Below are 13,955 nucleotides of genomic sequence, written 5' to 3'. Positions count from 1 at the left end.
AAAAACAATGATGTGCTTGGTTTAATGTAACTTTATTCTTTCATGAGTTATTTACAAATGTGCTGTTCAATGTGCTGCCCATTGTGTTGGATTGTCAATGCAACCCTCTTCTCCCACTCTTCACACACTGATAGCAACACCGCAGGAGAAATGCTAACACAGGCTTCCAGTATCCGTAGTTTCAGGTGCTGCACATCTCGTATAGACAATTGCCTTCAGATCACCCCAAAGATAAAAGTCTAAGGGGGTCAGATCAGGAGACCTTGGGGGCCATTCAACTGGCCCACAACAACCAATCCACTTTTCAGGAAACTGTTCATCTAGTAATGCTCGGACCTGACACCCATAATGTGGTGGTGCACCATCTTGCTGGAAAAACTCAGGGAACGTGCCAGCTTCAGTGCATAAAGAGGGAAACACATCATCATGTAGCAATTTCGCATATCCAGTGGCCTTGAGGTTTCCATTGATGAAGAATGGCCCCACTATCTTTGTACCCCATGTACCACACCATACAATAAATTTTTGTGTTCCAACAGTCTTGTAGGCATCTATCCAATGTGGGTTAGTGTCAGACCAATAGCAGTGGTTTTGTTTGTTAATTTCACCATTCACATAAAAGTTTGCCTCATCACTGAACAAATTCCAATTTTTGTTTTGCCCATTCTGCAGCACCTGAAACTACGGATACTGGAAGCCTGTGCTAGCATTTCTCCTGTGGTGTTACTATCAGTGTGTGAAGAGTGGGAGAAGAGGGTTGCATTGACAATCCAACACAATGGGCAGCGCATGGAACACATTTTATAAGTGGTCAGAAACTTGTAAATAACTCATGAAAGAATAAAGTTACGGTTCTTGTGAAATTCCCAATAAGTTTGATGTGTCACATGACCCTCTTCCTATTGAAAAAACAAAAGTTGGATTCAAAATGGCCGACTTCAAAATGGCCATCATGGTCACCACACATCTTGAAAAGTTTCCCCCCTCCCATATACTAATGTGCCACAAACAGGAAGTTAATATCACCAACCATTCCCATTTTATTAAGGTGTATCCATATAAATGGCCCACAATGTGCATTAATATACAATAATAATACCGTACCTTTAAAATATAATAATATAATAATACTAAATAAGTGGAAACAGCTTACCTCCGGACTGTTAGCACCCGTGCTCGGATAGGCCGGTTCCGCCCCTGCCCACACAACGAAGGAACAGAGAAGAAATATCCAGCATCCAGGTAAGTTCCAAGGGTAAACTTTATTGGAGGTAGCAATTACACGTATATCTCTGACGCGTTTCGCGCGTTAGCGCTTATTCATAGAGTAATAGAATAGTGATACAATACACTTATAAATACTAAAACCATTTGATCACATGACCATGTTGAAAAAGAACACATAGAAGATCCGTACTGGATTCTTATAATTCTAAAACCAGAAATGGAATGACAGCTATACAATTCCTCAGTACCTGTTCACACCTGCAAATTTAAAATGACCAGAAATTGTTTACTATATCTGAGCACTTTTAAATTTGCAGGTGTGAACAGGTACTGAGGAATTGTATAGCTGTCATTCCATTTCTGGTTTTAGAATTATCAGAATCCAGTACGGATCTTCTATGTGTTCTTTTTCAACATGGTCATGTGATCAAATGGTTTTAGTATTTATAAGTGTATTGTATCACTGTTCTATTACTCTATGACTAAGCGATAACGCGCCAAACGCATCAGAGATATACATGTAATTACTACCTCCAATAAAGTTTACCCTTGGAACTTACCTGGATGCTGGATATTTCTTCTCAATATAATAATACTGTGCCTTTAAAATTGTGACCAGAAAACCCCATATGCCCATGTGAGCCAATGAGACCCCAAAAGTACCCTCTGTATTGTGAGGTACAGGGGATGAGTTAGTCAGTTCACTCTAGTGTCTAGTTCAGTCTAGTTCACCCAGTGTGTACTCCTGAGCTACAGCTAAGCTCAGGTGTGCTGTCGTGTGTCCTAAGTAGAGGCCTACTTCAGTTTAATACTGGTCATCCTACAAGTGTCACTCGATTCATGCCCCTAAAGAATAGTTTACAGTGCCTTGGAAGGACCCTTGCTACTAGAACCTCAAATTCTACAATTCCTTCGGTGAGAAGCACCACAAGTCTCAGAACGGCAACAAGGCTCGCAATTGGTATGCTGCACTCTCACACTAAGGCCAGCTGTTTGTGTTATACCAACTTCACAAGCTCAGTAAAAGCAGTTAACCGTAACCTTACGTCGGTGTGTTTACTGACTCATCGTGTCTAGCCCAGGAAGACTGCTTCCCACCTTCGGATTGTGGATCGGATAAACGGTGTCCTGGTGTCACAAAGTGAACAAGGTGCATCTTACTAAACACCCAGATGGGCCAAGTTATCTACAGGGGTGGGGTGGGAGCAACGATCTATAGAGGGTGGGCCTACCCACAGGGGGGACAAGCAACCTACGGAATAAAGGCAACTATCTGTAGGGCGGTCAGCTACCTACGGGGGGAGGGTGTTGGCTGTCTACAGGGAACCTACCTCCTATCTGTAGGGGACAACTATCAAAAGGGGACATTTACCTACAGAGGGAACATACCTACATGGGCCACCTATGTATTCTAAGAAACTATCTAAAGGGACCTGTATACCTACTGAAGCAACAAGACAAGATATGTCTAACAGAAGTTAGGAGAGCTGCTCTGTTGTTTGTGATGGGATTTAGCTATGTGGATTGATCTACGTGGGTGAACCACAATGGGGATAAAACATTGCATAGTGAAGAATAACATCACAATTTCAAAGAAAGGGGGCACACTCATCAGTTGGCTGAAGTTGAGAATGATCGATCGTGTGCTCCCCTTGAGAAGGGAGGGTGATCGCCAGTTATTCTTAAGAAAGCAGGAGCTCAAGTTGATCCATATTCTGGATAGCCTATACCCAAAGGGCTTAAACTTGGAGCTATCGATGCTTTTTAAATATATTCCTTAAGTAGGCATGTTCAACTCATCTTTCTTGGACAGAGATATTTAGACTTTAAAATTACACTAGATGGGTTGCTGCCAGATATTGGAGATAGAGATACTAGATTAAGCCATACTTTTAGATTCCTTTATTGTCTATGTTGTACTGTTTGACCTTTTCTTGGGTCACTTAAGTCTCCTGTACAGTTGAGTTAATGACCCAAAAACATTTGTATGGTTACCACGCCTACTCAGCGTGATTGGCAGCCAACATCACTGATCTACTACCTAAACAGACAGAACAGAGTGATGACGCGGGTCATGCTCGGGATGTCAATCACACTGAGTTGATGTGATTACAGCCAGAGCAGACGGGATTAGAAGAGTATGGCTCTCCGCCCAGGGAGCTATTTATGTGCTGGCAGGGGACACCTTTTAAAGTTCATATCCCACACCACTCTTTGCCATGCATTATATATGATAAGGTCTTTGGTTAGGCTTCCTTTAAGGCTATGTTCACACAGCAGATTGTCTGTGCAGAATTCTGCATGAATATTCTGCGCTGACATTTTGCAGCACCAGAGTCCCACGGATTTCAATTGGATTCTACTGCTCTGTTCACATGGCATCATTTCCATGGTAGCAACATCTGCTGCTGAAAACCTGATTCTGATGTCCGCAAAAGCATTGAACCAGTTCAATGTTTTTTGCGGATTCTGCTTGGAAATGCATTGCCGTGTATAGTACAACACATTTTTGAGCAGTCCGCCAAATTTTCTTCCTCCAGGGCTTATCAGCACTGTTAGGCTACTGTATGTTCATAAGGTGGAATATCCACACGGAAAATTTATGTATAAGATTTTGAAATGTATAAACTAACCAGTCTGGCAAAAAAGTGGTTGATCATGCTGAATTCTTTTAGCTGGTGCCAGCTAAAATAAGGTGTGTATGCCTAATTGTATGACACTTTGAATAGCACATTCTATTTTTTTACTTTATATATTAACAAGATTTTTTTTAAACTACTTGCATGATCCTCTATGTCAATCTGCCATATTAGTGGTTGGACCATTCATACGAAGAAATGACACTCACATTTTTGGGTATATTATTAAAATAAAATTGAATCACAATACTAGAATACCATACCAATGCTATGTACTCAACAAATTCAGTGTGTTCTGAAATTGTGATGCAGTTTACAGTCTACTACCAGAGTGAATATTTTTTGGCTGCAGTGTTTGCAGATGTATACGTACTGTAATTCCTGGGATGGTACCTTACAACATGTTTTTTTTTTCTTCACATTGATCCATGATTGCACCATGATATTAAACACCCCTCCGCAGCTCAGTCTTCCATTTTTCTCTTACTTAGGCTACAAATTTACCATAAGAAGAATGGAGGTAAAACACTGTATGATCTCCTTCTTCCAGGGATATAATGACAAGAATTATAGAGGTTTGGTTCAGAGTAGAAATAATAAGATCAATTTATTGTGTTCTCTCTGATCTGATGAAGTTGCAGGCATAGTCTTGAAATGTGCATAGTAAACACAATAACTTATTCATGCACACTGCCATGTACTTCTGACAGATAATGGTTATGAAATATTATAGACCAAAACTACAACCCCAAATAAAAAAGGTACAATGGCAAGCATCCTTTTACACATCACTTTACATTCTGACAATCAGAAAGGCAGTAAATAATACTGAAGGAATTATGGCATAACTGTTTTTATACTTCACTGAAAGCTTAAATCATGGAAGATGTGTGTACTGTCCGTTTTTCTGTGTTTTGGTATTTTCTTCTTTGGGGCCAGTTCAGACATGCTGTTAATGTCTGAAAAGTTTCTGTTGTAACTTCTCTCTGTTATTGTGAGAGCTAATGCTTTCAACCATTCAGCACTGGGTATATAAGGCCTCTTCAGGTGCTTCTCTAGGTTGGTAAGTTAAAGGGGTATTCCAGGAAAAAACTTTTTTATATATGTCAACTGGCTCCAGAAAGTTAAACAGATTTGTAAATTACTTCTATTAAAAAATCTTAATCCTTTCAGTACTAATGAGCTTCTGAAGTTAAGGTTGTTCTTTTCTGTCTAAGTCCTCTCTGATGACACCTGTCTCAGGAAACGCCCAGTTTAGAAGAGGTTTGCTATGGGGATTTGCTTCTAAACTGGGCGTTTCCCGAGACAGGTGTCATCAGAGAGGACTTAGACAGAAAAAAACAACCTTAACTTCAGAAGCTGAAGTACTGAAAGGATTAAGATTTTTTTAACCACTTAAGGACCAATGACGTCCTGGGACGTCATGGCACCCTGGGCCTTAAGGACCAATGACGTCCCAGGACGTCATGGTGTTTTCCGGTCCCTGCCACACGCCAGGCAGAGATCGGAACGGCATGCCTGCTGAAATCGTTCAGCAGGCATGCCGTGCAAATGCCTAGGGGGGTCCCGGGACCCCCGCATGTCGGCGATCGCAGAAAATCGCATGTCAATTCAGACATGCGATTTTCTCCTATTCCGGGCTGATCGGGTCTCTGGTGACCCGATCACCCGGAAAATAGGGATGCTCGAACCTGTCAGTGACAGGCCCCAGCATCCTGCAGGGTAGGAGTGAGGTCGCAATGCTGCGATCTCCTCCCATCCCCTGCCATTGGTCAGAACTGATTCTGACCAATGGCATAGCAGGACGGTGGGTTGTCATGGAAACCCCCACGTTCTGTCCACCCCTGGATGTCAGGCAGAACGGGGGGAGAACATGGAGGCCGGTACCTGGAGGAGAAGACTCGTGGGGCCCGGCAATCATTGCAGATATTCACCGGAGATCCCGGCTCAGGTAGGGAATCGACGGTGGGGGGGAGAAATGAAACTGAAAGTGAAGTGATTTTTACTGTGGCAACCACTAGGAAGGCCGAACTGCAACTCCCAGCATGCCCAGACAGCCAAAGGCTGTCTGGGCATGCTGGGAGTTGTAGTTTTGCAACATCTGGAGGGTCACAGTTTGGGGACCACTGTTACAGTGGTGCCCAAACTGTAGCCCTCCAGATGTTGCCAAACTACAACTCTCAGCATGCCTAGACTGCCCAGGCATGCTGGGAGTTGTAGTTCTGTAACGTCTGTCCCTTCAGATTTTGCAATTTTCATGAAATTTTTGAAAATTGCTGCTCTACTTTGAAGCCCTCTAATTTTTTCAAAAGTAAAAATATGTCCATTTTATGATGCCAACATAAATTGGACATATTGCATTTGTGAATAAAAATAGAATGTATTTGGAATATCCATTTTCCTTACAAGGTGTAAAATGGCCTGGTCCTTAAGGGGTTAATAGAAGTAATTTACAAATCTGTTTAACTTGCTGGAGCCAGTTGATATATATAAAAAAAAAAAGGTTTTCCTGGATAACCCCTTTAACCTGTTACTCTGACCATGTTTCTTTATGCACCTTTTTCTGTCGGAGCACATTTCCTGAGTTTGACCATGGTTATCTGTCCTGTCTATGTATTTAATATCTGGATTTTAGCCTGCTTTGTTTAGTAAATTGTTGGGTTTTAGTATTCTTGCATTGCATATATTTAATGTTCCTTGTTAAGACCAGTGTTCAGATTGTATTCTATTGCCTGAGTTTTGTGAATCATAGTCCGTGTTTACATTATGCCTTTGTATTATTCCTGTTTGACCTTGTTGGATCCTGGATCTCCTAGGATAGAATCCTGTTCAGCTATTCCTTCTATCTAGGAGTATGTTGGAGTCTGTGCCCGTGTTTCATGTATTTGTATTTATGGTTCCTCCTTGGCTGGTATCTGTTCCACACTGTTGAGTGTTCCGCCAGCAAGGAGTCCATCTTGAGTTATTATAGCTGTCAATTCCTTTTAGAGTGGGGTGTCTTTTTGTCTAGTGTGAATAGTGCTCTTGTATATCCTGATATGTTTAGTAGTCTGACATTCAGTTAACCTGTTCACCCCCTGCATCTCCTGGTTTTGTCTGCTTTATATTTATCCTTATTTCTAGTCTTGTTCATATTATCATATCTGCCTTTTATCTTGATCCTGGTTCCTGAACTGTATCTTAGTATGATATATCCTGCTTAGTATTATCTGTTTGTTTCTTTGTAACATTCATGTTATGTTCCTGACCTGTTTCCAGACATGTACTGTTCTGTTTGTTTTGTTTGACTTGACGCCTATGCACTTTAGCACAGTATAGGGACTGTCTTCGTGGTTATCGATCCATCGCATAGAGCAGATGGGCAATAAGAAGGGTCAGTGGTTTTAGGGGAGGTTAGGGCTCACTAACTCCCGGCTGCCCCCCTTCAGACAATTTGGTTAATATATTTTGCCAAAAGATTACCAGCTGCATTTAACAACAAGACTTAAATAAATTAAAGGGAACCTCCAAGAGCAATCAGACTAGGAATCAGGTGCCTCAATATAATAAAATATAAATGTATTCTCTGTCAGTCAGTGTATGCTAATGAGCTGTTTAAAGGCAAAGAGGTAGACACACTGGAGTCAGGATGTCAATGCCCTAATCCCACCCAGCCAGGCTTGAATGGCATCCCTGAGGACAGGCTACACCACATGCCTATCAAAAGGAGCATCAATAAAGCCTGTCTCTGTGTTATTATGGCATGGTTATTATGGCAAGTGTCTTCACCGCCTTGATTTTATACAGCCTGTTAACTTATTGTTTGGACAGGGACTAACCATCTTTTATTAACATATTGAGGCACCTCTTGTAGTAGGCACCTACTTGAGCACATCTTCTGACAGGTTCATCATTTCTCATCTATTGAATTATTAAAGCAAATACAAAAGCCGTATTACAGCCAAATACAAAAAAAATACTAATTTGAAAGTATGTTTAAAAATCTTATGACATTTTTTTAATGCCTCTTTAGGCTTTATTTTTTTTCTGCTGTCATCGTTTATGTACACAGCTCATCGCAGTGTTTCTAATATCAGGGGGTGGAGAGCTGACACATATGCCAGGGAGACAACTGTTGTTTGTGCCACTGCTGCTTTACTGACAGCATACAAATGGTCATCTCCGCACCAGAGGCGTATGTATCTTCAAGCTTTTTAAGCTCTTAAAATCTGTAACAGATTTACAAGACTGGTGACTACTTATGAGGTAAGCATTTTATGCACCAAATCCAGATGTGACTGCTTAGTCTGTACCACCTTTTGTTAGAACATTTCCCTGCACTGCAAAGTTATATGCAAGATTCAGTTCTTCATAACGAACTATCTAGAGACAACAGAATCTATTTTAATGTTAGAGAATTACTATGAAAATTTTTAGAAGTGTTTTTGGGGCTGCCATCTTGCCTTAGCTGTTTCTAACAGCATTTAGTGGTATGCTGTACAGCAGGACCCATGGACATAGGCAATTATAGGCAAGACCTGTCTAATTCAGATGAATTGGAGAAACTATTGAGCATTCGCTGTGATTTTTTCAGAGGTTATTCACCGGGGGTTGCTAAGCTCAGCTGTGAATGGTGGTGAATCCAGTGTTATCTCTCTACAGGTGTCACCTTTCACTGTGCTTCTTGTCTGCTATAAGAAAAAAAGGCATTACTGGGAAAAGATCAGTATGGAACATGGAAGTCTCCATTTAGTTTTAGAATGCAAACTTCAAGAAGTATTATCAAATATAGATATAAAAAGGAAAAATACACTGCTAAAAAAAAAATACAGGGAACACTAAGATAACACATCCTAGATCTGAATGAATGAACTAATCGTATGAAATGCTTTCATCTTTACATAATTGAATGTGCTGACAACAAAATCACACAAAAATGATCAATAGAAATCAAATTTATCAACCCATGGAGGTCTGAATAAGGAGTCACACTCAAAATCAAAGTGGAAAACCACACTACAGGCTGATCCAACTTTGATGTAATGTCCTTAAAACAAGTCAAAATGAGGCTCAGTAGTGTGTGTGGCCTCCACATGCCCGTATGACCTCCCTACAATGCCTGGGCATGCTCCTGATGAGGTGGCCAACTCCTGGACAGTCTGTGGTGCAACGTGGCATTGGTGGATGGAGCGAGAAATGATGTCCGAGATGTGCTCAATTGCATTCAGGTCTGGGGAACGGCGGACCAGTCCATAGCATCAATGCCTTCCTCTTCCAGGAACTGCTGACACACACACTCCAGCCACATGAGGTCTAGCATTGTTTTGCATTAGGAGGCACCCAGGTCCAATCGCACCAGCATATGGTCTCACAAGGGGTCTGAGGATCTCATCTCGGTACCTAATGGCAGTCAGGCTACTCCTGGAAAGCACATGGAGGGCTGTGCGGCCCCCAAAGAAATGCCACCCCACACCATTATTGACCCACCGCCAAACTGGTCATGCTGGAGGATGTTGCAGGCAGCAGAATGCTCTCCACGGCGTCTCCACACTCACATCACATGTGCTCAGTGTGAACCTGGATTCATCTTCGAAGAACACATGGCGCCAGTGTGGTGAATTTGCCAATCTTGGTGTTCTCTGGCAAATGCCAAACATCCTGCACAGTGTTGGGCTGTAGGCACAACCCCAACCTGTGGACATCGAGCCCTCATACCACCCTCATGGAGTCTGCTTCTGACCGCTTCAGTGGATACATGCACATTTTGTGCCTGCTGGAGGTCATTTGGCAGTGCTCCTCCTTGCATAAAGGCGGAGGTAGCGGTCCTGCTGCTGGATTGTTGCAGCCTCCTCCACGTCTTCTGATGTACTGGCCTGTCTCCTGGTAGCACCTCCATGCTCCGGACCTGTGATTCCAGACCGCGGTACCACGGCACAAGTGTGTGCAGTTTTGCACTGCCCTTGGCGCCGTGGGATTTTGCCGTGATTTTTTTTTTTTTATGTCCAGCCTCGGCCTGCGCGCTTATGACCGACAGCGCATGGGGGAAGGGAAGCCTGCGTGCGCACTGCGTACACAGCGTCCCCCTCCCCCTGCGTCCCCCTGCATCCGCTGTGAGCCGAAAATGGTGCCCTGGGGCAGAACGAGATGCATCTGCGCCGGACTCCTGTGCCTGCCGTGGAACTGCAAGCTGCGCGGGCCGGCTTGCTTAAGGTATCATACCATTTCCACCCCTCTGTTAACCCTTCTCAACCCTGTCCAAACCCCCCCCCCACCGTCACCCAGGTCAACCGTCTACCCCCCCCATTGCCCATGTCCACCCCCCGTCACCCATGTCTGCCTTGTCCACCTCCCTGTCACCCATGTCCACCCCCCGTCACCCATGTCCACCACCATGTCACCCATGTCCACCCCCGTCACCCATGTTCGCCTTGTCCACCCCCCCGTCACCCATGTCCACCCCCCGTCACCCATGTCCACCCCCCCTGTCACCCATGTCCGACTTGTCCACCTGTCACCCATGTCCACCCCCCTGTCACCCATGTCCGCCTTGTCCACCTGTCACCCATGTCCACCCCCACGTCACCCATGTCCACCCCCCCGTCACCCATGTCCACCCCCCCGTCGCCCATGTCCGCCTTGTCCACCTCCCTGTCCATCCATCACCCATGTCCACCCCACCTGTCATCCATGTCTGCCTTGTCCACTCCCCTGTCCATCCCTGTCACTCATGTTTACCCCCATCTACCCTGTCACCCATGTCCACTCTCCTGTTCACCCATCTGTCCCTTTGTCACCCCAGTCCATCCCTCACTGTCACTCCTGTCCCTCTTTTAACCCCTTGTCACCCTTGTCCACCCCTCTGACCCCGTCATCCATGTCCACCCCCCATCCAACCCTCTGTCACCCATGTTCACCCTCCATTGTCCACCCCTCTGACCACATCCTTGTCACCCATGTCCACACCCTATTCACCCCTCTGTCACCCCTGTTCACTCTTCTAAACCCATCTGTCACCCTTGTACACCTCCCTACACCACTCTGTACACACCTCTACACTCATCTATCACCCATGTACACTCCTCTACACCCCTCTGTCACCCATGTACACTCCTCTATACCCCTGTCACCCATGTACACTCCTCTACACCCCTCTGTCACCCATGTACACTCCTTTACATCCCTCTGTCACCCATGTACACTCCTCTACACCCCTCTGTCACCCATGTACACTCCTCTACACCCCTCTGTCACCCCATGTACACTCCTCTACACCCCTCTGTCACCCATGTACACTCCTCTACACCCCTCTGTCACCCATGTACACTCCTCTACATCCCTCTGTCACCCATGTACACTCCTCTACACCCCTCTGTACATCCCTTTGTAACCCATGCAGAGCTCAATAGGTTTGTTTTGCAGGTTTAATGGTGAAGAATTGTGTGTGGAAGAAATCGTGATGATGGCCCGGACCAGATGGAGAAGAGAAGGCAACAACGCAAATTAGAGAAGACGTCATTGGTAAGTTGCTGTATAAAGCAGCACTTTGAACTACATACCCACTGATAAATAGATATGGTGCATTGCGTTTTTTTCCCCCTTTTTTTTTTGCTCGTCAACCTCGTTAGCGGTGCCCCGCGAAAAAACATTTTTTTCCGAGGGGTGCCCTGACCCGAAAAAGGTTGCGAAACACTGCTCTGGACACTACGCTGACAGATACAGCAAACCTTCTTGCCACAGCTCGCATTGATGTGCCATCCTGGATGAGCTGCCCTACCTGAGCCACTGGGTTCCAGACTCTGTCTCATGCTACCACTACAGTGAAAGCCCCACCAGCATTCAAAAGTGACCAAAACATCAGCCAAGAAGCATAGGAACTGAGAAGTGGTCTGTGGTCACCACCTGCAGAACCACTCCTTTATTGGAGGGTGTCTTGCTAATTGCCTATAATTTCCACCTGTTGTCTGTTCCATTTGCACAACAGCATGTGAAATTGATTGTCAATCAGTGTTGCTTCCTGAGTGGACAGTGTGATTTCACAGAAGTGTGATGGACTTGGAGTTACATTGTATTGTTTAACCTCTTAAGGATGCAGGGCGTACGGATACGCCCTGCATTCCGAGTCCTTAAGGACGCAGGGCGTATCCATACGCCCGTGGGAATTACGGTCCCCGCCGCTAGCCGGTTGGGGACCGCAGCCGGATGCCTGCTGAAATCATTCAGCAGGCACCCTGGCACATCGCCCAGGGGGGTCCTGAGACCCCCCCATGTCGGCGATCGGAGAAAATCGCATGTCAATTCAGACATGCGATTTTCTCCAATTCCGGGCTGATCGGGTCTCTGGTGACCCGATCACCCGGAAAATAGGGCTGATCGGAGTTGTCAGCAACAACCCCGATCAGCCTAAAGGATTGGAGTGAGATCGCAAAGCTGCGATCTACTCCTATCCCCTGCCATTACTCAGAACGGAGTTCTGACCAATGGCAGCGCAGGACAGGGGGTTGCCATGGCAACACCCGTTCTGCCCGCCCCTGGATGTCGAGGGGCTCTGGGAAGAAGATGGAGGCCGTACCTGCAGGAGAAGATGCCTGGGGACCTGGGATCTTCGCTGGAGCATGCAGGATCCTGATCAGGTAGGGAATCGACAGTGGGGGGGGGAATTGAAAGTGAAAGTAAATCGATCTTTACTGTGGCAACCACTAGGGGGGCCAAACTGCAACTCCCAGCATGCCCAGAGAGCTGGGCATGCTGGGAGTTGTAGTTTTGCAACATCTGGAGGGTCACAGTTTGGAGACCACTGTTACAGTGGTGCCCAAACAGTAGCCCTCCAGATGTTGCCAAACTACAACTCTCAGCATGCCTCGACTGCCCAGGCATGCTGGGAGTTGTAGTTCTGTAACATCTGTCCCTTCAGATTTAGCAATTTTCATGACATTTTTTTCATGAAATTGCCGCTCTACTTTGAAGCCCTCTAATTTTTTCAAAAAGCAAAAATATGTCCATTTTATGATGCCAACATAAAGTGGACATATTGTATTTGTGAAGAAAAATAAAATTTATTTGGAATATCCATTTTCCTTACAAGTAGAGAGCTTCAAAGTTAGAAAAATGCAAAATTTTCAAAATTTTCATGAAATTTTGGGATTTTTCACCAAAAAAGGATGCAAGTAACGCCAAAAATTTACAACAAAAAAAAGTAGAATATGTCACGAAAAAACTATCTCAGAATCAGAATATTCGGTAAAAGCGTTTTCGCGTTATTAATTTGTAAAGTGACGGTGGTCAGAATTGCGAAAAAAGGGCTCAGTCCTTAAGGTGAAAAAGGGCTGCGTCCTTAAGGGGTTAAGTGTTCCCTTTATTTTTTTGAGCAGTGTATAACAAAACATCACCAAAATTGTACAAAATAATTTAAATAATAAATCATTTTCTAAGGACACATTCCTTTTAAATATGTTCTCCATATAAGACATATATATTAATTGAATTAATCTTTAGAAGAATCGATAGAGAAACATTTAGATGTGTTTGGTAACAACGATGAGACCGATCTCTAAAATCATTCCATATTACCATATGCCCTATAATATTATGGGACATTTGCTATTTGTCCTCTTCAAAGGATTGCCTCATGAAAAGACACCTAATAGGGCATATGGACAATCTAGAAGAGGTTTCCTGCTCAAAATGTACCTCTTTTGGTTGACTCAACCTGACTTTTTATTACATGGGTAGCCATTTATATGAATAATTGCCTGTAATTCTAAATTTCCCCTGCGGTGGCTGCTCATAAGATAAAACTTCCCCTGCAAAATCATCTGTTTGTCTTGTTCACTTGGAGGTGTAACCAGGGAAATCAGGTCCTAAAACTGCTTCTATGAAGGCCGCTCAGTCCTACTAACTTAAAGAATAGGGGATAAGGTGTCCAAGGGCGGAGTACCCATTTAACTTTACACTCCCATAAAGTGGAATCCCAGACTCCATAAGTCAGTAAGTTCCCTTTCAAGGGAAACTGACTGCAGCATCACCCTCACAAACCAGAATATGCAGGATAATAGTGCGGGTGATGCCGATTAAAATGCAGGTAACCTAATAAAAACTTGTTACCATTGTAAT

Source organism: Hyla sarda, chromosome 2 (assembly GCF_029499605.1).
Source record: "Hyla sarda isolate aHylSar1 chromosome 2, aHylSar1.hap1, whole genome shotgun sequence".
NCBI lineage: Eukaryota > Metazoa > Chordata > Amphibia > Anura > Hylidae > Hyla > Hyla sarda.
Note: the sequence above shows the minus strand (reverse complement) of the source record.